This window comes from Bombina bombina, chromosome 6 (assembly GCF_027579735.1).
Source record: "Bombina bombina isolate aBomBom1 chromosome 6, aBomBom1.pri, whole genome shotgun sequence".
Classification (NCBI taxonomy): Eukaryota; Metazoa; Chordata; class Amphibia; order Anura; family Bombinatoridae; genus Bombina; species Bombina bombina.
In genome coordinates, this window is record NC_069504.1 from 682,215,681 (window position 1) to 682,229,937 (window position 14,257).

A 14,257-nucleotide genomic window follows, 5' to 3' on the forward strand; every position below is an offset into this window, starting at 1 on the left:
TTCCAGTCAGCTACTTTTATATGTCCTGCATGATCCGGTTCATCTCTGACAGATCTCAGGGGTCTTCAAACTTCTTTGAAGGGAGGTAAATTCTCTCAGCAGAGCTGTGAGAATTCTTATAGTGACTGTGTATAAAAAACGTTGTTTTGTTTTTCTTATGTACAAATTTAATTAGTGTTGTTTTTTACTAATGGGAACAAACCTTTGCTAAAAGTTGTGTTGTTTTAAAATTTGATGCAATAACTGTTTTTCAGTTCATTATTTCAACTGTCATTTAATCGTTAGTACCTCTTTGAGGCACAGTACGTTTTTTGCTAAAAAAGATTATAACCAAGTTGTAAGTTTTTTTGCTAGTGTGTTAAACATGTCTGACTCAGAGGAAGATATCTGTGTCATTTGTTCCAATGCCAAGGTGGAGCCCAATAGAAATTTATGTACTAACTGTATTGATGCTACTTTAAATAAAAGTCAATCTGTACAATGTGAACAAATTTCACCAAACAGCGAGGGGAGAGTTATGCCGACTAACTCGCCTCACGCGACAGTACCTGCATCTCCCGCCCGGGAGGTGCGTGATATTTTGGCGCCTAGTACATCTGGGCGGCCATTACAGATAACATTACAAGATATGGCTACTGTTATGACTGAAGTTTTGTCTAAATTACCTGAACTAAGAGGCAAGCGTGATCACTCTGGGGTGAGAACAGAGTGCGCTGACAATGCTAGGACCATGTCTGATACTGCGTCACAGCTCGCAGAGCATGAGGACGGAGAGCTTCATTCTGTGGGTGACGGTTCTGATCCAAACAGATTGGACTCAGATATTTCAAATTTTAAATTTAAATTGGAGAACCTCCGTGTACTACTAGGGGAGGTCTTAGCAGCTCTCAACGATTGTAACACTGTTGCAATACCAGAGAAACTGTGTAGGTTGGATAAATACTTTGCGGTACCGGCGAGTACTGACGTTTTTCCTATACCTAAGAGACTAACTGAAATTGTTACTAAGGAGTGGGATAGACCCGGTGTGCCGTTCTCACCCCCTCCAATATTTAGAAAGATGTTTCCAATAGACGCCACCACTCGGGACTTATGGCAAACGGTCCCCAAGGTGGAGGGAGCAGTTTCTACTTTAGCTAAGCGTACCACTATCCCGGTGGAGGATAGCTGTGCTTTCTCAGATCCAATGGATAAAAAATTAGAGGGTTACCTTAAGAAAATGTTTGTTCAACAAGGTTTTATATTACAACCCCTTGCATGTATCGCGCCGATTACGGCTGCGGCAGCATTTTGGATTGAGTCGCTTGAAGAGAACCTTAGTTCCTCTACGCTAGACGACATTACGGACAGGCTTAGAGTCCTTAAACTAGCTAATTCTTTCATTTCGGAGGCCGTAGTACATTTAACCAAACTTACGGCTAAGAACTCAGGATTCGCCATACAGGCACGCAGGGCACTGTGGCTAAAATCCTGGTCAGCTGATGTTACTTCTAAGTCCAAATTACTTAATATACCTTTCAAGGGGCAGTCCTTATTCGGGCCCGGTTTGAAAGAAATTATCGCTGACATTACGGGAGGTAAGGGCCACGCCCTACCTCAAGACAAGGCCAAAGCTAAGGCTAGACAGTCTAATTTTCGTCCCTTTCGGAATTTCAAAACAGGAGCAGCATCAACCTCCACTGCACCAAAACAGGAAGGAGCTGTTGCTCGTTACAGGCAAGGCTGGAAGCCTAACCAGTCCTGGAACAAAAGCAAGCAGGCCAGGAAACCTGCTGCTGCCCCAAAGACAGCATGAACCGAGAGCCCCCGATCCGGGACCGGATCTAGTAGGGGGCAGACTCTCTCTCTTCGCCCAGGCCTGGGCAAGAGATGTTCAGGATCCCTGGGCACTAGAGATCATATCTCAGGGATACCTTCTAGACTTCAAATTATCTCCCCCAAGAGGGAGATTTCATCTGTCAAGGTTGTCAACAAACCAGATAAAGAAAGAAGCGTTTCTACGCTGCGTACAAGATCTGTTAACAATGGGAGTGATCCATCCGGTTCCGTGGTCGGAACAAGGACAAGGGTTCTACTCAAACCTGTTTGTGGTTCCCAAAAAAGAGGGAACTTTCAGACCAATCTTAGATTTAAAGACTCTAAACAAATTCCTAAGAGTTCCATCGTTCAAAATGGAAACTATTCGGACAATTTTACCCATGATCCAAGAGGGTCAGTACATGGCCACAGTGGATTTAAAGGATGCTTACCTTCACATACCGATCCACAAAGATCATCACCGGTATCTAAGGTTTGCCTTCTTAGACAGGCACTACCAGTTTGTAGCTCTTCCATTCGGATTGGCTACGGCTCCAAGAATCTTCACAAAGGTTCTGGGTGCCCTTCTAGCGGTACTAAGACCGCGAGGGATTTCGGTAGCTCCGTACCTAGACGACATTCTAATACAAGCTTCAAGCTTTCAAACTGCCAAGTCTCATACAGAGTTAGTTCTGGCATTTCTAAGGTCGCATGGATGGAAAGTGAACGAAAAGAAGAGTTCTCTCTTTCCTCTCACAAGAGTTCCATTCTTGGGGACTCTTATAGATTCTGTAGAAATGAAGATTTACCTGACAGAAGACAGGTTAACAAAACTTCAAAATGCATGCCGCGTCCTTCATTCCATTCAACACCCGTCAGTAGCTCAATGCATGGAGGTGATCGGCTTAATGGTAGCGGCAATGGACATAGTACCTTTTGCACGCCTACACCTCAGACCGCTGCAACTATGCATGCTAAGTCAGTGGAATGGGGATTACTCAGATTTGTCCCCTACTCTGAATCTGAATCAAGAGACCAGAAATTCTCTTCTATGGTGGCTTCATCGGCCACACCTGTCCAGGGGAATGCCATTCAGCAGGCCAGACTGGACAATTGTAACAACAGACGCCAGCCTACTAGGTTGGGGCGCTGTCTGGAATTCTCTGAAGGCTCAGGGACTATGGAATCAGGAGGAGAGTCTCCTTCCAATAAACATTCTGGAATTGAGAGCAGTTCTCAATGCCCTTCTGGCTTGGCCCCAGTTAATAACTCGGGGGTTCATCAGGTTTCAGTCGGACAACATCACGACTGTAGCTTACATCAACCATCAGGGAGGGACAAGAAGCTCCCTAGCAATGATGGAAGTATCAAAGATAATTCGCTGGGCTGAGTCTCACTCTTGCCACCTGTCAGCAATCCACATCCCGGGAGTGGAGAACTGGGAGGCGGATTTCTTGAGTCGCCAGACTCTTCATCCGGGGGAGTGGGAACTTCATCCGGAGGTCTTTGCCCAAATACTTCGACGTTGGGGCAAACCAGAGATAGATCTCATGGCGTCTCGCCAGAACGCCAAACTTCCTCGCTACGGGTCCAGATCCAGGGATCCGGGAGCAGTTCTGATAGATGCTTTGACAGCACCTTGGAACTTCAGGATGGCTTATGTGTTTCCACCCTTCCCGCTGCTTCCTCGATTGATTGCCAAAATCAAACAGGAGAGAGCATCAGTAATTCTAATAGCACCTGCTTGGCCACGCAGGACTTGGTATGCAGATCTAGTGGACATGTCATCCTGTCCGCCTTGGTCTCTACCTCTGAGACAGGACCTTCTGATACAGGGTCCATTCAAACATCAAAATCTAACTTCTCTGAAGCTGACTGCTTGGAAATTGAACGCTTGATTTTATCAAAACGTGGTTTTTCTGAGTCGGTTATTGATACCCTGATTCAGGCTAGGAAGCCTGTTACCAGAAGGATTTACCATAAAATATGGCGGAAATACCTATACTGGTGCGAATCCAAAGGTTACTCCTGGAGTAAGGTTAGGATCGCTAGGATATTGTCTTTTCTACAAGAAGGTTTAGAAAAGGGTTTATCAGCTAGTTCATTAAAGGGACAGATTTCAGCTCTGTCCATCTTGTTACACAGACGTCTGTCAGAAAATCCAGACGTCCAGTCCTTTTGTCAGGCTTTAGCTAGGATCAAGCCTGTGTTTAAAGCTGTTGCTCCACCATGGAGTTTAAACTTAGTTCTTAACGTTTTACAGGGTGTTCCGTTTGAACCCCTTCATTCCATTGATATAAAAATGTTATCTTGGAAAGTTCTGTTTTTAATGGCTATTTCCTCGGCTCGAAGAGTCTCTGAGTTATCAGCCTTACATTGTGATTCCCCTTATCTGATTTTTCACTCAGACAAGGTAGTTCTGCGTACTAAACCTGGGTTCTTACCTAAGGTAGTCACTAACAGGAACATCAATCAAGAGATTGTTGTCCCATCCTTGTGTCCAAATCCTTCTTCAAAGAAGGAACGTCTTTTACACAATCTGGATGTAGTTCGTGCCCTCAAGTTCTACTTGCAGGCAACTAAAGATTTTCGCCAAACTTCTTCCTTGTTTGTCGTTTACTCTGGACAGAGGAGAGGTCAAAAAGCTTCTGTTACCTCTCTCTCTTTTTGGCTTCGTAGCATAATACGTTTAGCCTATGAGACTGCTGGACAGCAGCCTCCTGAAAGAATTACAGCTCACTCCACTAGAGCTGTGGCTTCCACTTGGGCCTTTAAGAATGAGGCCTCTGTTGAACAGATTTGCAAGGCTGCAACTTGGTCTTCGCTTCATACTTTTTCCAAATTTTACAAATTTGACACTTTTGCTTCTTCGGAGGCTATTTTTGGGAGAAAGGTTCTTCAGGCAGTGGTTCCTTCTGTATAATGAGCCTGCCTATCCCTCCCGTCATCCGTGTACTTTTGCTTTGGTATTGGTATCCCAGAAGTAATGATGACCCGTGGACTGATCACACATAACAGAAGAAAACATAATTTATGCTTACCTGATAAATTCCTTTCTTCTGTTGTGTGATCAGTCCACGGCCCGCCCTGTTTTAAGGCAGGTAAATATCTTTTAAATTATACTCCAGTCACCACTTCACCCTTGGTTACTCCTTTCTCGTTGTTTCTTGGTCGAATGACTGGGACTGACGTAGAGGGGAGGAGCTATATGCAGCTCTGCTGGGTGAATCCTCTTGCATTTCCTGTTGGGGAGGAGTTATATCCCAGAAGTAATGATGACCCGTGGACTGATCACACAACAGAAGAAAGGAATTTATCAGGTAAGCATAAATTATGTTTTTATTTTTTTATATTTTTTTTATTTTGTTTTTATTGAGGTATTAAAATCGGGCTTACAAATCGGTATACAAACATACAAAGAATGTTACAATACATCACAAAAAGCAGAGTACTCATTCCCATTAATACCTTTATTGCACACACCATCAGAGAGATAACTAATTGGTAGTGGTGGAAGCATTAGATCAAAGTACCTGAACACACGGAAACCTTCCAGAATGATCTTAGAAGGCCTCTCTTGGGCCTCACAGGTTTAAGGTTAACATATATAGAAGAAGGTGTAATGAATTGAAGAGACCACTTTTGGGTCCCATTGTGAAAACCTCAGTTTTTATAAGGGGAAAGAAAATGAAAAAAGAAAAAAGGACACATAAAATTGTAAGATATCATTACATGTGACTATGAGTAGAGGAAGAAGCAATATATATCTTAAGGGAATTAATACGCCAACATCCAAATACTAGTTACCAACTGGGGGTTCTATTTTAAAGTAAGGAGGATTGGAGGGCCTATGGAAGTGATGTGGGGGTAAGATAGCAACCAGTCTATGGGAATATAGGATAAATTATATACTTTGGAGTATTAGTGAGAGGGGAGATTTTGAGGTATCAGATGTATACTGTGGAATAGTTAAGGAAGAGGATCTTAATGGTCTTAGAACCCATTTATGTTTGCTCATAAGCAGATACCTAAGACTATGTGTAAAGTTATATTTTTCTAAGTTGAACACATATAATGAAACATAGTCCCCTGCAGTGAAAATAAATTAGATAACAGCAAAATAAAGTCTAGGAACATGAACACCATACAATAGTTAAACATTTACAGCAGAATGTCAGTGTTGCTCTATTCATAGTATGAGTAGTACTCATGTGTTGTGTGTATACACGGAAACAGCACAAATAAATCCACACTTCAACTTCTCATTGCGCATAGTAATAAAAAATATGTTGCAATAAAGATTAACCCAGATAAACTGATATGAAAGTAGTCTGTACTTAATAAATCAGGTAGTGTGTGCTTAATAAGGACGGCTATTTTATGGACTGGAAAAAGCCTGCCTGGAATTTGCAAACTACTGATAGCCAGACTTGTCTCACCAGCATTTTCGTTATAAAGTCCTGCACAAAACAGCATCTCTATATGGCAGTATTCTTAATTGATATAACCTCGTCCTTGTAGGCACCATATGCTAAAGTGTATAGAAAAAGTCTCTGTAGTAATTGTATGGCTTTATAGAAGACATCGGAGCTTGAAATATAATAAAGATTGCTCAATGTCTATTTTAGAATCACCACCCTTGCTTATTTCCATATAGTGTGGGGAGATGAATCAGAGAGTTCCGACCAACCTCTCGGCTGCCGGAATGACACAGACCTGGGGCAAAGCACCTTACCCCTCTCCGGCATCACGGAACGAACTCTGACCGTAAATCAAACCCAACTCTCGGTCCGGATCAGACATTGAAGCTACAGCCGCTCCAGACGCACCGCTGAGGGCTCCAGATCCCCCAGGGTCCCAGCTCACCTGCGCCAAGCCGGTAAGAATTATTACATGAAGCTTCTCTGCGTCATGAGCAGGCTCCATGGAGGTCAGATCTCTGCTGTCGGGTTGAACGGTTGTATAGTTGGCCCCATTGAAGTAGAGGAGCGCTCTCGCAGCACTATCATTTCCTAGCTGGGGTTTCCCCGTCCGCTCCAGAGGAGTTGAAGATACAGTAGACATTATGCGTCGGAGTTCCAGAGCTCCGTCGCCTCCTCCTCTATGGCCGACAGTGGTGTTCTGTGGAACCACGAAAGGCAGAGTGGAATCAACGTTGCCGAATTCCGACCTCCGGGTCTCTTTAGGCGGGTCTTGAAGTGTGGTGGGTAAAGTACTGACTTTGAAGCTCTCTGTCCAAGCGCTATTATCAGATATGGCTCCGTATCCACTCCAGAGCCCGGAGTCAGGATGAGTAACAGTTGTCACTTCTAGGTAGTTGTGTGCTTTGTAGCTTATTTCTTCTCCCACTGAGGGCACAACTTCTGGCGTCTTTGAGGCAGTTAGTGTAGGCTCAGTAGTACAAACACTACCCCAGTCTCTGGTCAAATGTTCAGATATGCATTTGAGTTGAACTTCTAAGAGTCCGGCAATAATGGCCACTAGTGATTCCTCTCCTCTAACCATTCTGGATGTATATGCGGGTAGCTTGCTCTTCCTAACACAATATGTGGTTGGCTGTAGAAAGGCTTGCTTCGTGAAGTGCTGGCGGCGCAGCAGTTTTGAGGACAGGAGAGGCTTCAGATATAGTGGAAGACTTCAGAGAAAAAGTCCGGTACTGAGGGCTATGTAGCCACACCACGGTCCAAAACCCTATCCTTTGGGTCAGGGTGTCTTCAGTCACACTTCTCCACCAATTTAGCTGACCTGGCACCAAGATTTCAAACAAAATCTGGAGAAATATGATGAGTAAGTCAGGAGCTGAAGCTCAGTGCGACCAGCAAGATGGCCGCCGCCCGGAAGTCCCCTCTATTTAATAACTACTTTGAGAGTATTGCATATAGTGGATATGAGAATGTTGTTCACCTCCTCAAATGTTACTGGAAGTTCATTCCATCCTTAGCTCTATTCACTGTTTGGTAGAGGGTTTTTAGGTGCCTCACCAATACATCAAACTGTAAAATGTTTCTCTTAATATATTCAAAATGATTTGTTAGACTTACTGCAGATTATTAAATGTAGAAGGTTGTTCCTTCATGTTTGTTTTATTATTAATAGCTTTTTTTGCCAGAGAAAGCTATTACGGATATGCTCATAAAAAAAGGACTGACTCTGCAGAAAAAGCCGACCTAGTCATGTTATATTTTTGTAGAGTCGAATAGGTATTAAAGTGCTAATTAACTCTGGGTGTGGTTAATAAGAAAAACAGCTATTTCAGAAACAAAAATATTTCTTTAACACTTCCCACTGTGAGGTTAACTTGCACTTACGTTTACATAGCTTTTATACATAGTGTACAAACAATCATATTTTCTGTATAGGTGGTGGAGTCAACATACTAAAGTAAATATTTCAAATAACAAAAAGTAAAAATTATGGATTATAAGAACACATAAAAGGGGAGAAGAATTTACGGTACAATGTGCCTTTAATCTTTCCTGAACATATCTTGCAGTGATCTATGCATTCATTGTAAACCATCCCCAAAAAACACTATTGAGAAAAAAAAATTACTTCCCTTGCACCCTACAAAAATGTGGTGAAACCTCCCAATTTCCTTTTTTTCTTTTTAAAGACACAATGAGTCCACGGATCATCTTCATTACTTATGGGATATTCACCTCCTGGTCAGCAGGAGGAGCCAAAGAGCAACACAGCAGAGCTGTTAAGTAGCTCCTCCCTTCCCTCCCACTCCAGTCATTTTCTTTGCCTATGTTAGTGCTAGAAAGAGGTAAAGTTAGGTGTTAGAAGAGATTCTTCAATCAAGAGTTTATTATTTTTAAAGTAGTGCAAGATTGTGCTGCTTTGTTCTAGGGTGTAGCCATAGTTAATATCAGTCTCTTCAGTAGAGCTTTTGGTGGCTTTAAAGCAATGGGAACTGGTGGGACATAGTTCTCACTGTGCCTCCCATACATTTATGCTGCCCTAATCCTGATGGCCTAAGCAAACTTAACTCAGGCTTTATCATTTTCCACAGGGCTATGGGAGGGAGAGGACCTCTTAAACCTGCTGGACTGTCCTGCTGTTGGACAGAATGAAGGTAAGTGCTGACTTTTTTATTCTGGGAGAATAACAAGACTCAGAGGAAAGTGGGCACTTTAATACGATGCATATAACACATAAGGCTCAGAAACATGGGGCTCTTTATGTTGGGACATTATGCTCTCTGTGTATGGAGGGTTTTGGACAGCATAAGTACAGGCACTGAGGCTGGGAGCTAAGCTTATGTGACATTACTGTGGTTAATTTCCCTAATGGTTTATTTTTCTATGAAGCCGGTCGGGTTATGTTTGTTTAGTAATGCCCACGATGGGTGGGACTATCGTTTTGCGCGCTTCCTCTAAGCTGAGCAGTATTCAACCTTGTCTGGTGTGTCATGGACGTCTGAGCAACGTCGCACTCGAACCGCATGATGGTTGTATAATTTGAGCAAGCGGTTTTAGCGCTATAGAGCCCTTATCCGGATCGCTAAAGATATAGCAGTGAGCCCGGTTGGCAGGTAGGCGCCTCAGCAGAGCTGCTGAGGTGTAAGGGGGTCTGAATTTTACTTTATTTAACTGAGAATATGTTCTTTTGCTAGTAAAATAGTTGTTTTAAAATTTAAAGACACAGTAACGGTTTAAATAATACAATTTTTTGTTTGAAATAAAGTATTTGATTAACTTATAATTTTTATTTTTGGGGAGACATTTTTCTTCCTGCAAGTAAAGTTTCCTTTAAAATTTTAAAGGGACAGTAACGTTTTAGTGTAATAATTTTTTTGTGTTAAAGTAAAGTTTTATTACATTGTCATTTTATTGTGCTTCAGTATGGACATAGGAACCGTGCAAAACGTTACTTGCTCCATGTGTTTGGATGCCAATGTGGAACCACCAATCCCTTTTTGTCCCTCATGTATTGAGAGGGCTTTAAGTTATAGAGAAGATTTTTTCATGAACAAAATTTTTCAAAAGCGGATGCTTCTCAGGAGTCTAATGACGAGATTCAGAGTATGCCGCAGCTTTCTCCCTAAGCATCCCAAACTTTAACGCCAGCATAAGCAGTGCCCTGTACTTCTGCTCTAGCTCCTGCTGGAATTACCTTAAAAGATATAGCTGCACTTATGTCTTCCACAATTTCTGATGCGTTGTCTGCTTTTCCTATACTACAAGGCAAACGTAAGCGGAAAGACAACCATGCTATCAGTGAGGTTTCTGATGCAATGGTGGCAATCTCTGATGTACCCTCCCAGGGAACTGAGATGGAGGGTATAGAGGTTCATTGCCTTTGACTGATTCAGAGGTTGTCTCTTTCAGGTTTAAACTAGAACACCTCCGCCTGTTACTCAGTAAGGTTTTGGTTACTTTAGACGACTGCACAGTAGTGGTTGCTCCTGCGAAGTCGAGTAAATTGGACAGATATTTTGAAGTTCCTTCTTACTCAGACGTTTTTCCAGTGCCTAAGCGAGCTTCGGAGATTGTTTCTAAGGAATAGGAGAGACCAGGTATTCCCTTCTCTCCCTCTCCTATTTTCAAAAAGATGTTTCCTTTAGCTGACTCTGTCAGGGAAGCTTGGCAAACGGTTCCGAATATGGAAGGGGCTATTTCCACCTTAGCCAAGTGAACTACTATTCCCATTGAGGATAGTTGTGCTTTTAAAGATCCCATGGACAAGAAGTTGGAGTTTCTACTTAAAAAGATTTATGTTCACCAGGGTCTGCTATTGCAGCCAGCTGCGTGCATTGCTACTGTCACTAGTGCGGCAGCTTATTGGTTTGATGCTCTGAGTCTCTCAGGACTGAGACTTCCTTAGAGAAGATCCAAGATAGGATTAAAGCTCTGAAGTTAGCTAATGCTTTTATTATGGACGCTTCTCTGCAAATTACTAAATTGGCAGCTAAAAGTTCGGGGTTCTCTATCCTAGCCCGCAGAGCTTTATGGTTAAAACCTTGGTCTGCGGACGTGTCATCCAAATCTAAGCTTCTAGAGATTTCCTTACAAGGGGAAGACCTTGTTTGGACCTGGCCTGACGGAAGTTATCTGACCTCACGGGAGGTACGGGTCATCTCCATCCTCAGGATAAGAGAAACAAACAAAAAGGACAACAAAGTAATTTTCGTTCCTTTCGAAATTTCAATGGAAATTCTTTCTCTTCCTCCTCCAAACCGGAACAATCTAAATCTACTTGGAAACCAAACCAGTCTTGGAACAAGGGTAAACAATCCAAGAAGCCTGCTGTTGAATCCAAGACAGCATGAAGGGCATGCCCCCGATCCGGGACCGGAGCTGGTAGGGGGGCAGACTTTCCTTCTTTGTTCAGTCTTGTGTTCGGGACGTTCAGGATCCCTGGGCAGTAGAAATAGTGTCCCAGGGATACAAACTGGAGTTCAGAAATTTTCCTCCCAGAAGAAGGTTTCTTCTTTAAAGATTATCTGCAGACCAGATAAAAAAAGAGGCGTTCTTACATTGTGTAAGAAACCTCTCCTATCTAGGAGTGATTGTTCCAGTACATGGACAGGGTTTTTATTCAATTCTGTTTGTGGTTCCTAAAAAGGAGGGAACCTTCAGACCTATCTTAGACCTCAAGAGTCTAAGCAAATTTCTCAGTTCCATCATTCAAGATGGAAACTATTCGTACAATTCTTCCATTGATCCAGGAGGGTCAATTTATGACAGTGGATTTAAAGGATCTTATCTACATGTTCCCATCCACAGAGATCACAGGTTCCTGAGGTTTGCTTTTCTAGACAAACACTTCCAGTTCGTGGCTCTTCCTTTCTGGCTGGCCACAGCCCCCAGAATTTTCACAAAGGTTCTGGGGTCTCTTCTGGCGGTTCTACGACCACAAGGCATTGCAATGGCTCCTTATCTGGACAATATTCTAATCCAGGCACCATCTTTTCAACAAACAAAATCTCATACCGACGTGGTGCTATCCTTCCTGAGAGCTCACGGGTGGAAGGTAAATCTGGAAAAGAGTTCCTTAATCCCAAATACAAGGGTGACTTTCTTAGGAACTCTAATGAATTCTATATCTATAAAGGATTTTTCTGACAGAAGTCAGGAAAATCAAAGCTTCTCGATACCTGCCGAGCCCTTCAGTCCACTCCTTGGCCGTCAGTGGCCCAGTGCATGGAAGTAATCGGACTGATGGTGGCGGCAATGGACATCATCCCGTTTGCTCGGTTCCACCTCAGACCTCTGCAGTTAAACATGCTCAGACAGTGGAATGGAGATTATGCAGACTTGTCTCCTCGAATAACCCTGGAACAGGAGACGAGGGACTCACTTCAATGGTGGTTGTCTCTGGATCATCTATCCCAGGGAACCTGCTTTCGCGGACCGTACTGGGTGATTGTGACAACAGACGCCAGCCTTCTAGGGTGGGGAGCTCTCTGGGGTTCCCTAAAGGCTCAGGGAGTGTGGACTGAGGCTGAGTCTGTTCTTCCTATAAACATCCTGGAACTAAGAGCGATCTTCAATGCTCTTCTGGCCTGGCCTCGGTTAGCCTCAGCCCAGTTTATCAGATTCCAGTCAGACAACATAACTTCAGTGGCTTACCTCAATCATCAGGGAGGAACAAGGAGTTCCTTAGCGATGACCGAGGAAAGCAAGATAATTTGGTGGGTGCAGGTCAATTCTTGCTATCTGTCGGCAATCCACATCCCAGGGATGGGCAACTGGGAGGCGGACTTTCTGAGCAGGCAGACTTTTCATCCGGGAGAGTGGGAACTCCATCAGGAAGTGTTCTCCAGCCTGATTCTCAAATGGGGTCGGCCAGAGTTAGATCTCATGGCTTCTCAACAGAATGCCAAGCTCCCGAGATACGGGTCGAGGTCCAGGGATCCACAGGCAGAACTGATATATGCTCTGGCGGTTCCTTGGTCCTTCAGCCTTGCATACCTATTTCCTCCGTTTGCGCTTCTTCCTTGGGTCATTGCTCGAATCAAACAGGAGAGGGCGTCAGTGATTCTTATTGCTCCGGCTTGGCCTTGCAGGATTTGGTATGCAGATCTGGTGGAAATGTTATCTCTGCCACATTGGAGACTTCCGTTGAGAGAGGACCTTCTAATTCAAGGACCTTTTCTTCACCCAAATCTTGACCATGAGTCAGGCTCGTAAGCCTGTGACTAGAAAGATCTACCATAAAGTTTGGCGTAAATACCTTTGTATTGGTGTGAATCCAATGGCTACTCATGGAGTAGGGTTAGGATTCCTAGAACTTTGTCCTTTCTCCAAGAGGTTTTGGATAAGGGTTTATCGACAAGTTCTCTAAAGGGTCAGATCTCAGCTTTATCTGTCTTGTTACACAGATGTTCAGTCATTCTGTCTGGCAGATGTTCAGTCATTCTGTCAGTCCTTGGTCAGGATCAGGCCTGTGTTTAAACCAGTTACTCCTCCTTGAAATCTTAATTTAGATCTCAAAGTTCTTCAAGGGGCTCCGTTTGAGCCTATGCATTCCTTAGATATTAAGTTGTTACCTTGGAAAGTTTTGATTCTTGTTGCTATTTCTACAGCTCGTAGAGTGTCTGAGTTCTCGGCGTTGCAATACGCTTCTCTTTACCTTATTTTCCACTCAGATAAGGTAGTTTTACGTACTAAACTAGGTTTTCTTCCTAAGGTTGTTTCAGATAGGAACATTAATCGGGTGATTGTGGTTCCTTCCTTGTGTCCTAATCCTTCTCAGAAAGAACGTCTTCTACACAATTTGGATGTGGTCCGTGCTTTTAAAATGTTATTTACAATCGACTAAGGACTTTCGTCAGTCCTCTTTGTTTGTAATTTTCTCTGGAAAACGTAAGGGTCAGAAAGCTACGGCTACCTCTTTCTTTTTGGCTAAAGAGTATCATCCGTTTTGCATATGAGACTGCTGGACAGCAGCCTCCTGAGAGTTACGGCTCATTCCACTAGGGCTTAAAAAATTAAGCTTCTGTGGAACAGATTTGCAAGGCATCAACTTGGTCCTCTCTTCACACTTTATCGAAATTCAATAAATTTGATACTATTGCCTTGGCCGAGGCCGCTTTTGGCAGAAAGGTTTCAAGCAGTGGTGCCTTCCGTTTAGGTTCCCTGTCTTGTCCCTCCCTTATCTGTGTACTTTAGCTTGGGTATTGTATCCCATAAGTAATGACGATGATCCGTGGACTCATCGTGTCTTTAAAAAGAAAAGAAAAACATAATTTATGTAAGAACTTACCTGATAAATTCATTTTTCATATTAGCAAGAGTCCATGAGCTAGTGACGTATGGGATATACATTCCTACCAGGAGGGGCAAAGTTTCCCAAACCTCAAAATGCCTACAAATACACCCCTCACCACACCCACAAATCAGTTTAACGAATAGCCAAGAAGTGGGGTGATAAGAAAAAGTGTGAAAGCATCAAAAATAAGGAATTGGAATAGTTGTGCTTTATACAAAAAAAAAAATCATAAACACCACAA